Source organism: Tympanuchus pallidicinctus, unplaced genomic scaffold, assembly GCF_026119805.1.
Source record: "Tympanuchus pallidicinctus isolate F22 unplaced genomic scaffold, pur_lepc_1.0 scaffold6, whole genome shotgun sequence".
Classification (NCBI taxonomy): Eukaryota; Metazoa; Chordata; class Aves; order Galliformes; family Phasianidae; genus Tympanuchus; species Tympanuchus pallidicinctus.
In genome coordinates, this window is record NW_026294780.1 from 2,263,714 (window position 1) to 2,282,534 (window position 18,821).

The window sequence follows — 18,821 nt, forward strand, 5'->3', positions numbered from 1 at the left end:
CAAGCAAGCAAGCCTTCTGCTGTCAGCAACCATTGTTCCAAGACAGAAGGAAAATACTTTAAGCACATTTTCTTGCTTTTCAACATCTGCATTCTTGTACTGCTTTTGTTCCTGGAGAGGGGCACGGAAAAGGGAAATTAAGGAAGCACTTCCCAAGGTAAGGGAGGTAAGATATTAGTGCCGTCACTTTGCACTTCCTAAACAAGCCTATTTTGTTGTTGTTGTTCAAACAATCTTTGGGCAGGAGATGACCTTTATTAACTCAAGAACTAATGCTTTTACAAGTCTGAAAATCTTGCTGCAGAAACAAAGGAAGTTTCAAAAACACAACACACTTTATGCTTAAAAATAAACACTTTCTGACATCTTTCGGTAAAATTAAGTTTGACACGGTCACCTTATTCCTTTAATAACCAATTATATGCAACTTTCCACAGCTAAGTTTGTGTATAAATGACATTTCTCCTCATAAGAGATCAGAAAAAGCAAAATAATTTACATATGCTTTTGTGTATTTTCAGATTCCTTTCAGAAACAAAGTCAATGTGGAATAGTGAAGAGCTGGGTTCCTTAGCTGCAGAGCAAAGTCCTATCTAATATGCACTGGCAGTGAAAAACTGGAAGGGACAATGACAGTCACTGAACATAATCCTGAAGGCCACAGTAGAACCTTCTTTCTACCATAACCTAAACACTGTTCCAATCACCAAGCGTAAGACAACAACATGCACTGAAAAGTCCTCTGGACAAGAAGATGCAAGCGATGCAGCCTAATGTTTATATCATATGATTTTAACACCTTAAAACAGGAAACTTAAGCTGCCCGCAGGTCTCCTGACAAATACCATAGTGTGATGCTGAAGTAGGTAAGGCACTGCCATTGCTTAGAATGCATGTTCTAAGTAACAGAAGGTTATTGATATATGGGAAAAGGAAATATTTGATAGCGTTTAACACTGTTACAGAAACTACTACTTGTAACACACTGCCATGTTAGAACTGACAGCATAAGATAAACCAAATGGCATTATTCACAACACGGGTGATTGACTGTTGTAGCCCTCCTAGACATTATCCTGTCTAGGATCCTGTGCAAGGTGTTCAATTTGATCTCTTTGTTCAAGTTAGTTGCATTTGCATCTGTTCAGCAAGTCATCCATCTGAAAAGGCTATGATTCTTTCATTCCCCTTCTCTCCCAAACTCTGTGGGATTCATTCTCCTACAGAATTATCACCATAAATAAAGTGTTGCATTTAGAGTGCCAGTAATACAGCCAGCCAATTCCAGGTTGAGGAAAAAAACATAAATATATACATATACATATATAAATATATATTTATGTGTGTAAAACCTCCACAAAACAGTAACATTTTCCCCAATTCCCTATGTGCAACATTAATGACAAACATTAAGTAAACTTCAAACATTGGTCAGCAGATACTAGGCTCTAAACTAAGTGGTCTGTATGTCACATCTGCCATAAGCAGTCTGTATGTTCTAATTGCCATAACAGAAGCACTTAACAAAAGGCATTAGAGAGGTACTTTAGGAGCAGGGCAATTTACTGAATTATTTCTTCAGGGTTTTGTACAGTACTACTATGTTTTGACTGTTCTCTATTAAAATATGACCAACATTCTCAACTATACAGTCAGAATATATATATATATGTACATAGCCCTTATCATTAACTGAAAGATTCTAAGCAGCATGAAGACCAAAAGAGACTGCTATTAGCTAACTGAATTTGGGGTAGTTTTTCTCAATTTCAAGATTTTACAAATTGTAAAGAGCTACTGACAGAATAAAAACAAAAATCTGTTTCCTGTTTGAATTCTATCATTTATTTCCAATGCATCTTTTCATTTCTGTACCTTCCAAACAAGAGTTCCTCATCTTGTAAGTCTCCACATGGTTATTACTAGATGATGACCAACAACCAGTTTCAGCCTCTAGGTGATAAATTGGATTACACCCATTTCTTACCAGGAAAATGAACTCCTCCAAAGCTCCCAAACTCTTTCCCAGTATGTCCAGCCTGCAATAACAAGTGCAGAACCTCCATCCTACATACATCCTAGTTAAATATCATTCAAACCATATGGATATTAAGAATACACCATTTAATTGTTGTCTTGCAATTATATACAAAAAAAACATTTGCTTTTAGCAGTGTCAACAAGTGGTAGACTTAGACATCAACTGCACAATGACAGCAGTGCACCCTGAGGTGACAACTTCTGAAGGAGCTTTAGATATTATGGGTTTGCACAGGTCACTATACTATTCCTCACTGCCATCTCTGTAACTGAGTGGTATACCATGAAATAACAAACTGCAGAGCACGGTAACAACTTGTTATCTGAAACTGCTTGGGGATTTGGAATAGGGGAAAGCCAGAAAAAAAAAATAATGCTGGCATTTGTCTCAAAACAAGAAAGTTCAGAAGTGCTCAGTGTGACTTTTTCCAGTGACTACAAGCAGATTTAGGAACTGTTGAGTTTGCTTGCAAATCCAGACAGCGTTTTTGGGACAGGACAGCTGTCTGCAAAACGGAGCAATTCCTTAAAATATTACTATCACACAGTACCAGGACATCTGGTTTCAAAGCAAAAAATCTCAATTCACTGCTCTCCCTGTCACCAGGCTACCTGGGTTTGGTATTTAGCAGTGACTAGATAGGTTAGATGATGCAGGGAGAAATCTGTGCAGGGAGAAAATGGGATAGTAACACAGGGGAGGGGGAGTGGTAATAAATTTACAAACATCCGAAGGAAGAATCTGCACAACCTAAAAAAGGAAGCCACTCACTATCAGATATGGAGAGTCAGGAGTACAGGGACGGATGCCTTTTTCCAAATGGAAAATATTGAGCGACTCAGTAGGAGAGCTTTTCTGGAGAGGAAAATAACAGCAAATGCACTGGTAGGAACAATCCCGTACCAGCAAGAAGGAAGGCCTCAGATGATGTGTAATACCAGTTCCCAGTTAGCCTATCTATGCTCCGTGCCTACTATAACTGAGATATATTGCCCAAAAATTTGAACTCCCTTTTAATATAACACTAATGCCCTTTATTACTGATTTTAACTGGCTTTAATGGGAGGAAGCATACATTCAATTATTTTATTACACGCTTTGAATATAAATGGAGAGCATCTGCACAGTAGTTTACACATCTTCCATCCTCACCCTCTTATAGAAACAGAACCGAAAGAGGCTTTCCCCACCCCTCACTGCTTTCTTGGCTGGTTTGCTGAGATCTATATATCCAATCTAATTATTTTGATTCCCATTTCCAACCCTATCAGTGGTGCAGTGGTGCAAGAAATCAAAGTGCCAGTCTCCTGAATGTGTTAGAACCTCAAAGCTAACAGCTCATTTGCAGAGGCATCACTGTGTGGCCCAAAGATGCTGTCAGCATACAATTTATGTTCAGCTTTCTGGATGCGACTCGAGAGGGTTTTCCCAGTGTATCAATACCAAGCATTTCATATAGCATTTCAGATATGCTACAGCTTGTTGCATCATTTTGTTCTGTCACAACATAACTGATTCTAACAAACACCCACAATGCTTCAGTTTAGATTCTGTCTGTTTTAAAACACTCAAGTCCTTCCTCTTTATTACATTTTGCCTTTGTTTTCATAGAAGGAAAAACAACAGGATCACATAAGCTTATCTTCTCCTAAGTGATCAGAAGCTGGAGTCAGCAATACTCCTGCCAAAACACTCTTTCCTCTCTCGCCGGGGGAGGGATTTTAAGTTGCTCACTATCTGAAGTCCCACGGGGGTCCTCTCCCTGACAATACACTTTCCCCCTCTTGAATTACAATCTTACTTAAATTACTAATGGCTCAGAGACACCAAAATATTGCCATTCATTTCCACAGCTTCTGCAAATATGGTAACATGATTTGTGTTCAAATGTAAGCGTCACCATTTCACTTTTTATTATGAATATCATATGTTTGGCAACCTGTCTGACCTTCCTTATGATGATGAATGCTGCAGCAAACAATTTGCTGTATCTTTAAAGAAACGGCCAATTCAATTACATTCTGCCAGAAGCTTTCAAATCCCTCTCTGCCAAACGTCTTTGCTATATCCTGCCACAGACAGCCCATTTGTATTCCAGCACAGTAGGACACTTGTTTTATTGAAGCATACAGTTCTAGTTAGGTACTATCAACAGAGCACTATTTCTGTTCTCCAGCTCTCTGTTCCTTTCTACCCCCTCTAGCCTCGGTTATTAGGATTTTCAATTTTACTGACCAAACGTGTATGCGTTACTAATTACATGCCTGAAATCTAGTAGTTATCGACTGCTACAACAAAATACATTAGTGACCAATTACAGGAGTTCTTGGCAGCAATGGGTATCATTTTAGTGGATTTAATCATTGCACTTAAAGCGAAGCTTGAGATTCCCTTTGAGATTACCACTAATTGCTTCTGTTTTCCTAGTTACTGCATGAGCTGCTCTGCAAAAAGATGCTTTTTAAATTCCAAAAAGCAGCAAACAGATCAAGCATCCTGTAATGAGTCCTCCTCAATAAAGGCACAGCGTAAATTCATCCATACCACAATGCTAACCTCCCCCACGTATCTCCCTTGTCATCCTTTCCTTTTCAATTCTTGTTATTTGTGCAAACAGCAATACAGCTGCGGTGCTGTTCACATGAAGCACCTGTTACTGTAGACATGCAAGCATTTCTTTAAACAGTTACTGAGAATGTTAAACCTATTTAAATTTAAATATATATATATATATATATATCATTTTTTCCTTCCTTCCTGTATTTGAAGAGAAGACAACACTCATTATTATTGTTTCAAACAGAACGTTTCTATGTTCTTAGACCTTTAGGAAGAGGGACAAAACAAAATGAACAGGCAAAATACTTGGTGACATTGTGCATGCAAAATGCCATCACAGGCTTTTCAATTTCCAGGAATCCCTAGTAACAGTCCTCCTCCAAAGGTGTTTGTACTCTAACATATTATTCTTTAAAAGCCCATGACTCCCTCCAGATCCCCACTAGTGATGAATTATCTGGTTTACAGGCTCATAAAGCAGAAGCATCTATATATTTTAATGCTGAGGCCAACCACAGGACTTTTGTACCTTTCAAATGTAGTGATATACAACTTTCCAAGCACCACTGAAAGGCTGTGACCTCAGGCTTCAGGCAACTGAGACAAGGAGATATCATTTCATTAACGTTTTAGGTCAGGTCAAAATAAGTTGTCTTTCAAAGACAGAGCGCAGGGTAGAGTTGCAACTGCAGTTCTTTCAGCTGGCTGAGAACAAATTATTTAATTAATAAAACCATTTAAATAACTGATTTCCTGTTACTAAGATTTCAGCTGTTGAAGCTTTCCATTACTCAAGCACCAGGTGCCAGAGACCACTCTCAAAAAATAGGTATTAAAAAAAATTAAAAATTGCACATAAGCTTAAACAACCTTCAAGAATTATCGCATCCTACATCAAGCTCTTTAGATTTCAGCAGATTTCAAGTTGATACAGTTCTAATCAGAAAATTAATTGATCTTTGTGGGAAAAACATTGTAGAGAAAGGGTTTTAGACTTCTAGAGTCATCTTGACTATTCTTCACACAAACAGAATAGCAGAGCACACGGTATCTTTAAAAACTGCCAGAAACAAATTGGATTTACAAAACTAATAACAATCTCCCTGAAATCGGCTACTAAAAAAGAGCTGGAGAGCTTCATCCTACAGCATCAAGGGGTTCAATCAGCTGGCTTCACTGCAGCCTGCAAACTAAGGTGCAGCACATTACCTAACAACCCCAGAAAAAGAACACAATAAATGCACAGAGATTTGCGTCACTGCCACATTTTTCCTGGTTTCACACCGATACGCAGATTTCCACAAAGCCATAGTCTTCTCAGAACACACGGCTTACAAGGCTGCTGTATGCAGAATGCTTATGAAAACACGTCCAGCTCATTTCCATGCTGATCTGAGAAATATTTGCCCCAGGGCAGTCCAATTCCTGTTCTTCGTAAGGAAGAATGTAGGTGATGCAGTAAACTACAAATAACTAATGACACCTACATTAGAGCAGAGATCAATCCCATATTCATAAAGGAATGGGCTGCACAGTGTAATTGGATTATGGCCATTTGTCACTTCAACCATTCTTGACTTCTGCCTTTCTCAAACAACAGCTGAGGACAATTCTCAATTAAAAAGTAACATGAAACTGACACTTCTTCACTGATCTCTTCTTCATTTAGGAGTCACTAATCTGACAAATACCTGAGCTCAGAAGAATGACCACCTTTCTTCTGTATGAGAAGGCTACTTTCTCACATGCACAGCTACAACATCTACATCGTGGTATCAAAAAGATCGCAATTGCACCTGGAGTTCCTAGTGCTACCTTCAGAATGAGAAAACAGGAAGACCTCCGAAAAACAAAATATTCTTGAAGTGAACAGCTGAACTTATATAGCACCTAAAATACAAAAGGTCAGGAAATACCTGCCTTTCATCACTGTCAGAAGCAATAGACTAAAATATGCAGAGTAGGACTGATAACACAGGAAATAAATGAAAACATTTGCTATGTGTTAGTACAAAAGTTAAAAGAAGCAAGGCAAAAAAGCTCTCTCAAAGGTCCCTACTGGATTTAAAACAGAGCTGTTCAGCCAATTTCAACTTAAAAACATGCCATTATCATTTAAGAATACTGAATTTCTCCCCTTTAATAAACCTTACATCTGTCCATGCTCTCCATTGCTGCAACTAAGCACATTAAGTGCAAGTTTGACAAGGCGCGTTATTTGCAGGAACCAGAACCTCAGCAGGAACAACAAATGCACCAGAAAGCAACCAGTTATAATAGTGCCTCAGGCACTACGTGTGATTCAATACCTAACTTAGAAATCGAAAGAATGATTATGCTAAATGAGACTTGATATATTTCCAAATTGTACAATGAATTTCAAGTCCTAGATATATAGCCTGCAAACCCTACTGTAAAAGTACGTATTTACTTCTCTTTAACATCAAAAACAATGGAAAAACAATTGAAGATATGTATATACTTTTTTTTTTTAATCTTCTACTCTATTGCAAAGAGAGAAACGGTGAATGCTACAACAAAATGTAACATACTTTTTTTATGCAGTGACATGACAGATATCAGTTGATGAGTTCATGCATTCAGTACATGAACAAGATTAAACTACAGAATAGATTCGAAATAGAATGTACTGATAACAAGTTTAGATCAGATTAAGTTGAGAGAATCTCAGCTGAGAAGAAGAGTCTGTAAAATTTAACGTAGATACCAGTTAGAATATTCAACTTACTGAAGCCTTCCAAAACTAAAAATAATTCTTTTAGCATGACAAATGCTTGCAGGAAGAAAGCCTTCAGCTCTGGCAATTGTTTCAGAAAATTCAATTAACTTGCCCGTTATTAAAAATAAGTTACCAGTACAAAGAAGTTTCATGCTATGCTGTACTTACCCGCTTATTATCATTACATGTCTTCCATATATTGCTATATATATTAATTAATTAATACAACAGAATACCTTTTTGACCTTTGGAATATTTATTCTTACCAAAATAGCACTGGGATTACCAGGAAAGAAAGCAAGCTGGCTAAGTGCTATAACTGAAAAATACTCTTCTTTTCTTGCCTTTTAAGAAACTTGTGTAGGTTGGGTTTGGGATTGTTGGATACTTTCCAGCATCTAGGAAGGCCTGCCACGTGTCCCATCAAAACTGCCAGAGAAAAACACCCCTAGCCAAATTTTAATGGAAGCTAATTCAAGTGAGACAATAGCTTTTGTCTCAAACAACGTGAAATGCACCCTCAACAAGACAACCATTCTAGGCCAGCATTACAAGGTCTTCTTCTCAGCCTCCATTCTCTGATAACATCACACTTAACAAAGCCTCTTTTTAGGACTTCAATCCCACTGAATCTCAGTGCCTCACTGCGATTCCATCTGATGAATCTGGTCACTCAAACTCAGCATTTAGTCTCGGGATAAAGAACTGAAGAGGCATAACACCTGAATACCAGTTTTGTATATAATCTACATTTAGTTTAATGGAGCCTTTAAAGATAGCAATAAAAAGCATTGAAGGCTGCATTATGCCACATTCTGCTTAGCTAACCCTACTACTTTTAGTATTTTTCTCAATCCAAAAGCCAAAGCACTGTCTCTCTAAACTACAAAAACTGATATTTTGCGGTTTAGGTGAGAAGATGCTTAAGAACAGTCTAAGTTTTCACATTTTGTAAAGCTAGTTTTCAGTTAAGCACTTACTTACTCAGGTGCAAGCACAGTCAAACTCCCCAGTTTCTCCGTAGATTTTCCCTTCAGGCCAGTTTTATCCTTCGGTACCTGAGGAAAATGGAAAAACAAAATTAATTTTTGTAACTTCTTTTAAATTCACCTCTTGATTATGTAAAGTCTTATGACCGAAAATTGTCAGCAATTTATACATTTTCTATCAGGACTTTTTCCCCCTCAATTTGCTTAACCAGGAGGAAACTCAAGGCCTTTGTTTTCTATGCAGAAGAGAGTTTTTTATTTCACCAGTTCTATTTTCTTTTTCCCCTCAGACTTAGGACAGCCTTAAATCAAACAGTTCTGTCAGAAACCTCACGTAAATCCAACCTCACAGACAGTGAGATTGCATGATTTAAGTATATTTCATCACTTGTTTTTAGGAGTACAAACGGAAAGAAGCACAGCAAAGGCTTTGTTAGACACAGATTGAAGCTATCTTGAAACTGTTAACATGTGAAAGAGGAAAAACCTCCATACTCAATTACCACTTGAAAAATTGAAAGGTTTGTGTACAGGTGCACTGTCACTTAAGGAGGAGCTCAAAACAAAACGTTATTCTACTTTCCCCAGGCACTGCATGAATTAAAGAAACATTTCAAAACATGCTATTCAATCATATGGAGTCAATTTTTGCAGTCACATGGAGCTCCAATTAAATAAGTGTAGCTTAGTGACATAAAAGTCCACCTGCACATATTCAGATTTTCCAGAATTAGACCACCTAATTTAGACCAATCCACCTAACAGTAACAGAGCAGAAAAGCAATGCTTTTGATATGACATAACTGAAGCTATGCTTTTTAAACAGTAATCACTACCTTGCTTTTGACCATGGTCAGAACACAGCCAAATTAGAAAGAAAACAAAGATGGAATTAGTTTCCCTAAAACGTAATTAAAATTACATCAACTCACAATAAAATCATTTTTAGCTTTCTCTATCACGCAAGTAAATATATCCTAAAAAATTAAGCAAGATGCTCTTTCTTCAAAGAAGAACTTACTAGAAGTCAATGGATATTTCAAAACCAACTATAGCTACAGAATCATAGAATCACCAAGGTTGGAAGAGACCTCCAAGATCACCCAGTCCAACCATCCACCTATCTCCAATACTGCTCACTAAGCCACATACCTCCATACAACGTCTGAACATTTCCTGAATGCCTCCAGGGTTGGTGACTCCACCACCTCCCTGGGCAGCCCATTCCAGCAACTGGCCACTCTCTGCCAGAGAGCTTCTCTTTGGTACTGCTATAACAACAGATTGCTTTGCAGTTCTCCACAAGATGCACCATATGTTTCATCTCCACAGACAGCGAACAAAACTTTTGAATTAAAACTATTGCAAATTTTGATCTCAATCAAAGATTCCTAAAACTCATTTATCAGAGCACCTAACATTACACAATACTTTTAATTCTCTGGGAAGGTTGTATTCGCCTCTTTAATTAGGTGACGCACCTTTCATTTCTTCAAGGCAGTGAATGGGACAATGTACTACCTGAAGTCTGCAATATCCATCTGCTTTGCTAAACAACTGCCATATATGTGTGCTCCTACAGAAGGGGCAATATAGTTCTAAGATCACATAACTTAAAACCATAGCATAGCATCCAAGGACAGTCAATTAACAGGCTTCAGACAGCCTTAATTCTTCACTTTCCAGCTCTGCAGCGAATGCTTTTTTGTAACTCTAACAATGTCCTTCAAGTCCACTGCTTTCTGAGCTTGGTTTAATTTCCAGCTCTTGTAAAGAAAGAATCAACCAAAAAGGAAAAGTTCCTACTTATTCAGTACAGACACTCCAAGTGTCGTACAGAACTTGGCCACCTCTCCTTCTCATCCAAAGCTGTACCAGTGTCACTGCCTGGAGCATTTGCAACCACCCCATCACATTCCTTGCCATCAGGCTCAGCCTTCTTGTATTTCTGATCTCAGTCCTGTTATCCCATCCCTTTAGAGGAGCTGTTTTGTTCTCATCCACTTCACGCTATTCCCCTCTAACCAGAATCCCATTTCCTGTTAGTTTCTAGCTCTCAAGCACTACCCTTCCTTTTAATCTCAGCATCATCTCTCAGCTTCTGTCCCCTCCACTTACAGATCTGATGGCTTTTTCACACTGCTTTTTTTACTTTCCAATGGTCTTCCCACTGCTTTACTCTCCATCTCAGCCTCCCGCACTTGCCTCTTACTCTATCAATTTCTAGATTTATTCTCAACAACTAACTCCCTGTCTTACCTGTATTTCCTTTCCTGGCTCCCTACACAGTCTTTTTGATTAGCGTGCCATAGACATGGCTGCGGTGCTGTGTGCTGAACTCACTTCCAATGATGTCTGTTAAAAGAGAGCTGTACAAGAGCTTATGTGCAGGAACACTTCATTTGAGGATCCCAGAAGGACCTGGGCAGAAGATAAGCAATGCGGTAGCACTATCTGTGCAGCAGCAGAATGTTAGGCACTTAAATCCCTTGCTACAGAAACGCGTATACAAAATCAGCTTACATGTCAAAACAGCTATATGAAGGTTTTGTGGACTACAGGCTCCAGTCTTGAGTTTAGATTAACATCAACTATAACGTAAGATTAAATATATATATATATATTTAACCCTATCTTCTGTTTTTACAGAGAGCCCAAAGTTAGGCAGTCCAAATATTAATCTAAACTCGCTCTACATTGCAGTTAATCCAGATATAGTAGTATTGTGTAATTGTCTTGAAGACAAAAAAACACAAACCACAAACCCCTTGATTTCATTGAACATAGTAAATACTGGCAGAGGGGTACGTCCTCAGGACCATTTACCAAGAATAACTGCACTTATTCCACTGCAAGAAAGTAGCTGATAGAATATATCCATCTATTTTTTTGTCAGAAAACACACACACACACACACACACAAAATCAAAGACCTCTTCCTATCCTGCCCCCAAAAGCTCTCCTTTAATTGGGGAAGGGGCTTAAAGGAATTGTCTGAACTTAAGATGATTTCTTACCATAGGGAGAGACTATTTCCTCCAAAATGTAAGACAACAAAGAAAATTAAAAGGCATTCATTTTGATGCATGAGTCTTACTTTTAGCACAGTTTAAGAAATTGGGTTGGCAATATCCGGGTTTGTATCAAAGATTTAGGACTAAATGAACACAAATGTAAGCTGCAGTTTCATTAAGAACATTTTTGCCACCTGTGAAATACACAAAAGTAGTTCTCTGAATTACTTCATGACATCACCAGTATTTGTAAGACTCTTTTACAAAGAGGCAACACAGACCTTAATTCAGATTCATATACGTCACCTGTGCTTCTTGGTATGATTCTTTCCAACGTGGTTTACATAAATATCCTAAATATGTCAGATCTCTTACTAATCTGCCCTCCTGTTTTTAGCTTTTCTCTTAAATATTTCCTATCTTATACAACTCCTCTTCCATTCTTCTCCCTGTTTCTTTGCTCCTCTTCCTCTTAATTTCCTCACTGAAATACAACCCAAATTTCAGTGACAAAAGACCGCAGTTGCCTTTACACAAAGAATAATCAGTACTTCACAGGGCACAACCTACACACACTGCAAGTGCTACAGCAGCTTTTCCTCAGCTTTTACACAGTTCAGACCAGTGCATCAGAGAGGTGACTGGAAAAGAAAACACTAAATCAGTATGAATGAAAACTTTAATCTTTCACATTACCTCTGTGAGTAGCTTCCTAAGATTTACGATTCTCTTTGCTGTATGTAACCTGCAAGTCAATTGTCTGGATTACAGAAGTTCTGGAAAAAGACAAACCTGGAAGGGTGGCACTGGATTTAAAAGCAGCTCTGTTGCTAATTGCTACCCAGAGCTTATTCTTATCTCTACACTTCTTCTTATTACCCCTATTACTATTCTTCCTCCCCTACTCATTCTAACACACAGGGCAACATCTTCATGAACACTGCACATGCAGTTTTGCTTCACATTGCTCTGCATTGTCTTGGATTTTTTCTCCCCTGAGGATTCATTTAAAAAAATGCAAAACAAAAAAAAAAAAAAAAAAAACACAAAAAAAAACCATCACATCTTTCCTTCATTGTTTCCCATAATTCCCCATGCTTTCCTTTCTCTGGACACTACAACAATTGGTCTCGTTCGTTCCTCTTCTGCCTTTCTCTGCCACATCACCAGGTCCAGGCTCCTCCTCCTCCAAGTGCAGTCCCATTCCTTGCTGGACTACCACCCCAGTCTCTACCCTTGTGCTCTGCTGCACTCCTAAACAAATGATGGGGTCTGCCCCAAAATCCTCCAACATGCCTTCAAACACTGAGCAGGTCAAGCAAGTGATTCAGTGTAGAAGTGTTCATTCAAACACAAACACAAGAGGAAGGGCAGCCTCACTCTCTTCAGGGGGAAGTTTTCAAATACAGCCCTGGGATTAATTTAAGGAACTCTCACAGCCTCTAATAAAACATGAGCCACTGAGTCTTATTCTTCATCTAAAAATCTCAGCCTAAACTGAGCTATGCAAATTTGGTGGAAAACCATGTATCCCTGCTACACTGCTGCTGTAGTACCAAGCCACCAGTCAGTAACAGCAAACTTAGTAAGTACAGCTAAATGATTTGATTCTAGAAGGTATCTGCTAAAGAGGAATTCCCCTCCATCTTCATTCTTTCAAGAGTGAAATGGAAGTTATCTGAAATAGAATTGGTAGGCTGAAATTACACTTCATATTTAAAAAACAAATTATGAGTAATGTTTATGCGTGCAGCAAAAAAGACAGAGCTCCAACAAACATTCTGGGTATCTGATAGATAAAAATTAAGTATAAAAGCAATATCAACAATGAAGGCAATATTTATAAACAAATCACTTTGTTTTTTGTTCAGCCACTCTGTGTTAAGTACACTTCAGTGCCGAAAGCGATATCCAATTATCCTCACCTGACCTCACATGAAACAGGGAAATAAAAACGCTCAGAACACGTGGATCTTGCTGATCCACGCTGATAAGCAGCGTAAAGGTACACGTCAGGAGAACATAAGATGGTATTCAGTCACTTCTTCTCAAGAAGGTCTCAAATAGTGACAGCAACAGATTTAATGTCCCAGCTCAGCCACCAGTTATAACCGATCCTGCAAATCCACCACGGACAAGGAAGCAGTACTGTTGTTGCAGTGAGCTACAACCTTGCAAGCAGGCTTCATAACCTAAATAATCCAAAGGCTGTAACTCATACGGAAGTTATTATATTGCTCATGACCCTAATTTTTATCAATAAGTTAGCAGTCTAAGTCTCTCTTATTCACCAGTAAGTTCCCATATATTTGCTAATTAGGGTAACAAGTAGATAAATATCTGTTACTACTGACAGTAGATGGATGCTTAATTTTAAATAAATAAATAATAGGTTAAATGACCAAAAAAAAGTCATAAAACAAGTTCAGATTTTGTCTCTGCACACTTTATGGAAACGCTCTCCTCCATTTATTTTATCATCTCCGGGCTCATGTTTCCAAGCCCTGAACATCCACAGTGATACAAGTGTTTCCATTTCAATTCCTGTTGGGTGGGATTTGAAAAAGACACTGGGTTTACACACAGCCTGCCATGCCAGGGAGGCCAGGAAAGACCTGTAGAAAGGCAGGTTCTCCCCACTCATCCCCAGGAGGAAGTCGAGTCCTCCTCACAACAGCAGGGAGGGCTGGGGCCCTGCCACAGCTGCATGAGGCCAACAATGGATGGATTCCTGGCCCAGAAATGCATCTCTGTCATCATGACAGAAGTGTAAACTGCACCAGTATAAATCTTCCATGAGATATTTTCTTTTTGGGTAATAAATAGATTTTCAGCTTAACCACCGCCATCCAAAAATCAGCGCAGCTAACCTAGAAAAGGCTTTCTTATTCGAATAAGAGGATTTCAGTGTTACTGCTGTAGCAATTATAGCCTGGCTTCTGCTGGTTACCTTGCTCACACAAGCAAGCACTAGAACTTTTCAACACATTTAAGCACAAGTGATCTGGGTTTATTCGTTGTACAGCCTAAAGCTAATAGATTTAACATTTCTTTGATCCTCAGGTTCTACAGCTCACCGAGATGTGGGAGAGGAAGTGCTGGAGGCCTGCAGTTTCAGCAACCATTAATTATAGGAACTCGTCATAAAGGGCATTGCTAGAAGCTTCAGACCATCTGAAAGTAGTGGAGATAATCCCACGGTTTAAATATAAACAGCACAGTTGCTGTCACAGTGGTCAACAAAAGGCAAGTTCTTGGTGCGCTTTCATTCAGACCGATGATCTGTAGGTTCTGAACAGAAAAGAAAGAACTTTGTCACTGCATAGTGCCCTTCAACCAAAACGTATCGCCTAGGGTGTTTTTCTTAAAGTAAATTATATATCACATTAACTGCCTACTATAAATATTATGGCTAAAATTTTCAAGGGACTGGCTATTAGGTTTCACCAGCAAAGCAAAAGCATACTCTTCTGGATGCAATTCATCTACTGAATCAGAATTCAGCCTAAAATAGAGCCTCAGTCTTTTTAGGCGAGAAAAAACAAAAAGTGATGTTCAGCAATCCCTGTAACGGAATTGTAACAGTAATGAGCCATTCAAAATTATTTCCCTAATTCTCAGATAATTTGTACCAAGCCACAAGGTAAGCAATTGGTAAATGCAGGTATAATTTCTTGCTTGCCTAACCTACCTTCCTAGGAGTTCTTCACTGACTAACATATTTTATAAATAATCAAGTTTGTATTATAGCAATTGCCTGCAAGAATCAATATTTTATTATGGTAACAGCCACATACAGCATGGAGTCCTTTCCACAGTCAGCTGAACATTTGGTGGCACGATATGGCCTGAGCCTAAAAAAACAAAACAAAACCAAACCATAACAATAAGGCTTTTATTTCATAAGCTGGTCCTTCAGTGAAACACTGAAGAGAAACTTTCTCTTTAAATCCTGTCCAGAATAAAATCTAGAAAGCTGCACTCCAGCCTTTACCAGCTGCTTTCTCTGTGACCTTAACTTACTAATTTAGGAACAACACTTCTTCCTCTTGCACACTTAGCAGGAAGCAGCTATGCCATGAATGTGTTAGAAACACTACGCGACTCTCTGGCTGTACGGCTTTGTGAAAAACATGACAACCTAGCGGAAATGCTGCTGTTTACCGTCCTCTACTTCCTGCCCACATTCTGATGACTTAATTCAATACCAAACTTAGACTGTCTGAAAGAAATTTCGTATCTCATTTTCCTGCTTTACTTCCCCTTTCATTCTGAGGTCTCTGATGGTATGCTGATTTCCCTGGAAGTTCGCTTTCTCAGAGATGCTGCAAATGCAACAGCAGAGGGATAACCAAATGGCAAGACATCACTTAGTGGAAACATTCCTTGAAGAGAATAAGAGAAGCCGATGCGTATATCCTTTAGACATCGTTACAGAAAAACTAATTCAGACAAAACAGCAAAATTTTAGTAGTGGAAAGGCTGCAACATCTTGTATGAATCACCAGTGTGACACTTCAACGTATGCCTCAACACAGCTCAGAGACACAGGACGGTCACTTCAGAATGGATGTGAAACTGTAGGCAACTACGCAATGAATGCTCAGACCCAAAGTTTCCATAGTACATCTGTTCCTTGCACCCTAAACACCACAAAACCCTTTTCAATAACATACAAAAACATAACAGCCATAGGAAAGGCTATAATTACAGAATACCGCAGAGGGAGAAACAGAGATCGAGGGCATTGGCCATATCCTATGTCTTTATAATAGCAGTGATTTTTTTTTTTTAAATTGCAAAGTAACAACTACTCCTAAATTATCACAGGAAGTGGACCAGATATCGCACAACAAAAGAGGATAAAAATATCTGTCATTCTGTGCCTGTTTCTCTATGGGGAGCCATTCATCCCTGATCACAGATCTTGTAATCAGTTCAATGGCGAATGTGAGAAAATGAGGGCAGAAGCGAGTACAAATGAGTTGTTATTAAAGGGTTTGGGAGAAGAGCAGGAAAAATACACTTATTCACATGCAACCACTGGAAACCATGAAGTAGGCTGTTAATGCCAAATAAGTTTAAAGAAAACAAACAGTTTCAGTTTTCCTTCAGACCCCTTGGAGACCTCAATACTTCAAATACTTTAAATCCAGACTTCCTATAGTCATTACAGATCTCCTGAACAAGTTACTAAATTCTCTCTTAGAATTCAGGTTCTTTGCCCCACTATCCTGTTCAGGAGAACTGGTTAAGAATGTTCTCAATTTCTTGCCTAAATTTGCCTACTTATAATATCAATATCAGACACAATGGTTACACGCTACATGAAACAGTTTTTTTGCCCTATTTATCCATAATTTTATTTACAAAGAGTATCTGTATTCTCTCTCTCTCTCTCTCTCTCTCTCAGCCTTCACATTTGAGCGAGCTGAACAACAGCAGCATTCTAATTTTCACTTGGAAAGCTAAGTACTCCATTACCCAGAGCAGCCTAGTCTGTCTTTGCATCTGTTCTAATTTAAGGCCATCTTTCCTGACTGCAAGTGAACAACATTGGACACAGTATTCCAAATGAGGTCCCAGGAAGCTTTTGTAAAATGCTATTAGCATTCCTCCCTCTCTCTACAAAATACCACATCTAATGTATTGTATGAGCACATAAGCCCTTCACACAGCTGCATCAAACTGGTGGCTTAGAGCCATCGTAGTGGCATTATCACAGCACTTTACCCAACTCAGATGGTTGCAACCATTAAATAATCTACACAACATCCTACAATGTTAACAGATGTTCTTCTCATTTTAAACATTTGCATATTGAGATAAAGACCAGAACGACCTGAGACTAGGCACTGGGGGCCTGCAGAGCTGAATTAGCAACCGAGACCTTCTGATCCATAATCCTAAATACACACCTCCAACCACTAGCAGCAAACAGATGAACTACACAGAGCACAGTAACAAGGCTTCTCCTGTTATTTCATGCCAAATGCCCGTGTCTGCACTCAAAAGTCATTTCTAAATGGACAGTTATAAATGGCCACTTCTCTGCTCTACCACATAATTGCATTAGGGTTGTGAGGAGCTGTGCAGAACATAGCCAGAAAGGTCAGACCTCACGGACTCATCATCACTTTTCACTCTCATCTTCGTGTCCTCAGCTGGCACTGCAAATGTTTTTTGTGCTAGTCCCATAAAAAAAAAAAAAAAAACCAAACCTCTACATTTCAGGTGTCCTCATCCTACAAATACACACACTCGGTTGTTGGAGCAAAAGCTGCTTGATTATAACCACTTCTACCAAAGTTCATGCTTATACTGATGTATTCTCCCAAAAAATGTATTCTGAATATTTAATTTGAATGCTCTTCTTACTCTGAAATGTAGATCATATTAGACCTGTAAATTACAGGTTAAAATAAAACTATAGAAAAATATATATATCTAAAACACAGCAGTGCAAATTCAAAGGAGCTGACTGGTAACGAAGCAAAGAGCTTGATAGTTCCCACACAAGTTAACATATTGTAGATGCTCACATCACAGTGTTAATTTCTTAATTACCATCAAATACTCCCAAAGCCAACGTATTCCTACTAACAAAAACCTATCTTTGTGAGAATTTTGTCAGGAATGAGACCATAACTAGAACTCAGCAGAACATAATTTGGTTTCCCTTAAAGCCTGGAATCTCTTAATTGCCTCAGAAATGCCATGCATGCTTTGTAGTCACATTCCAGAAAGTACTTTTTCTCCCAAGGCACCACCATCCCCTCAGGTAACACATGGGAGTCTTTTTTTTTCTTAAAGCAAGCAATTCTGGTCAAACACCACACAGCCACCACTTCTAAGAAAATAACAATCCCAGTTATAGCTGAACTTGGTTCTTCCCCCCGCCGCTATAATCACACAAGCACCTTAAACATCCCATGTTAAGAGTGTGTTACAAATCCTCCACATATGAACATACCACTGGCAACTAAGAATGCTCACAAACATATACAGCAGATGGGATGACTCCTATTGGTAGCTGGTGGTGTAAAAATCGATATTAGCAATGCTGCAGAAAAATGAAGGAGTATAGCTGTGCAAAACCTTGAGCATTGCCTTAGATCAGCTGTAGCTTAACACACTCACTACATTGCTTCTACAGATGAAATATAAATACCTTCCAGAAATTTATGTTTTCATCCATCACCAAAGGAAGGAGAAACAACTGAATTAAGAACCAAGCACCGAACTGCTGGTCACAAGTAAGGAGGGGTATGTATTCCTCACAGCAGTTACCTGACAGCCCAATAGTGGGGAAAAAATAACTCTGAGGTGGCTTAATGCCTGTCTTTTACTTTACAACCAAAGTGATGAAAAAGCCATCACACAGCCAGTTATGACAACTCTGTCGAAGCATCAACTCTCACTAAGCTGCAGCAACACCCCGCATTTTATTAATCTGCAGTAGCGCAATTTGCCCCAGG

At 38.8% G+C, this 18,821-nt stretch overlaps 1 protein-coding gene across 4 annotated transcripts in view; it reads right to left on the bottom strand.

Moving 5' to 3' along the window:
* TBL1X (transducin beta like 1 X-linked) overlaps nucleotides 1-18,821 on the bottom strand; it is a 197,839-nt gene that overhangs the window by 131,248 nt on the left and 47,770 nt on the right. For 2 of the 4 annotated variants that reach the window (XM_052664954.1, XM_052664952.1), the window contains exon 2: nucleotides 8,325-8,398. The gene's annotated coding sequence lies outside the window, so the exon portion shown is untranslated. Of the gene's footprint in view, nucleotides 1-8,320; nucleotides 8,399-18,821 lie in introns of all 4 variants that reach the window. The other 2 variants (XM_052664953.1, XM_052664951.1) reach the window with 1 other exon arrangement.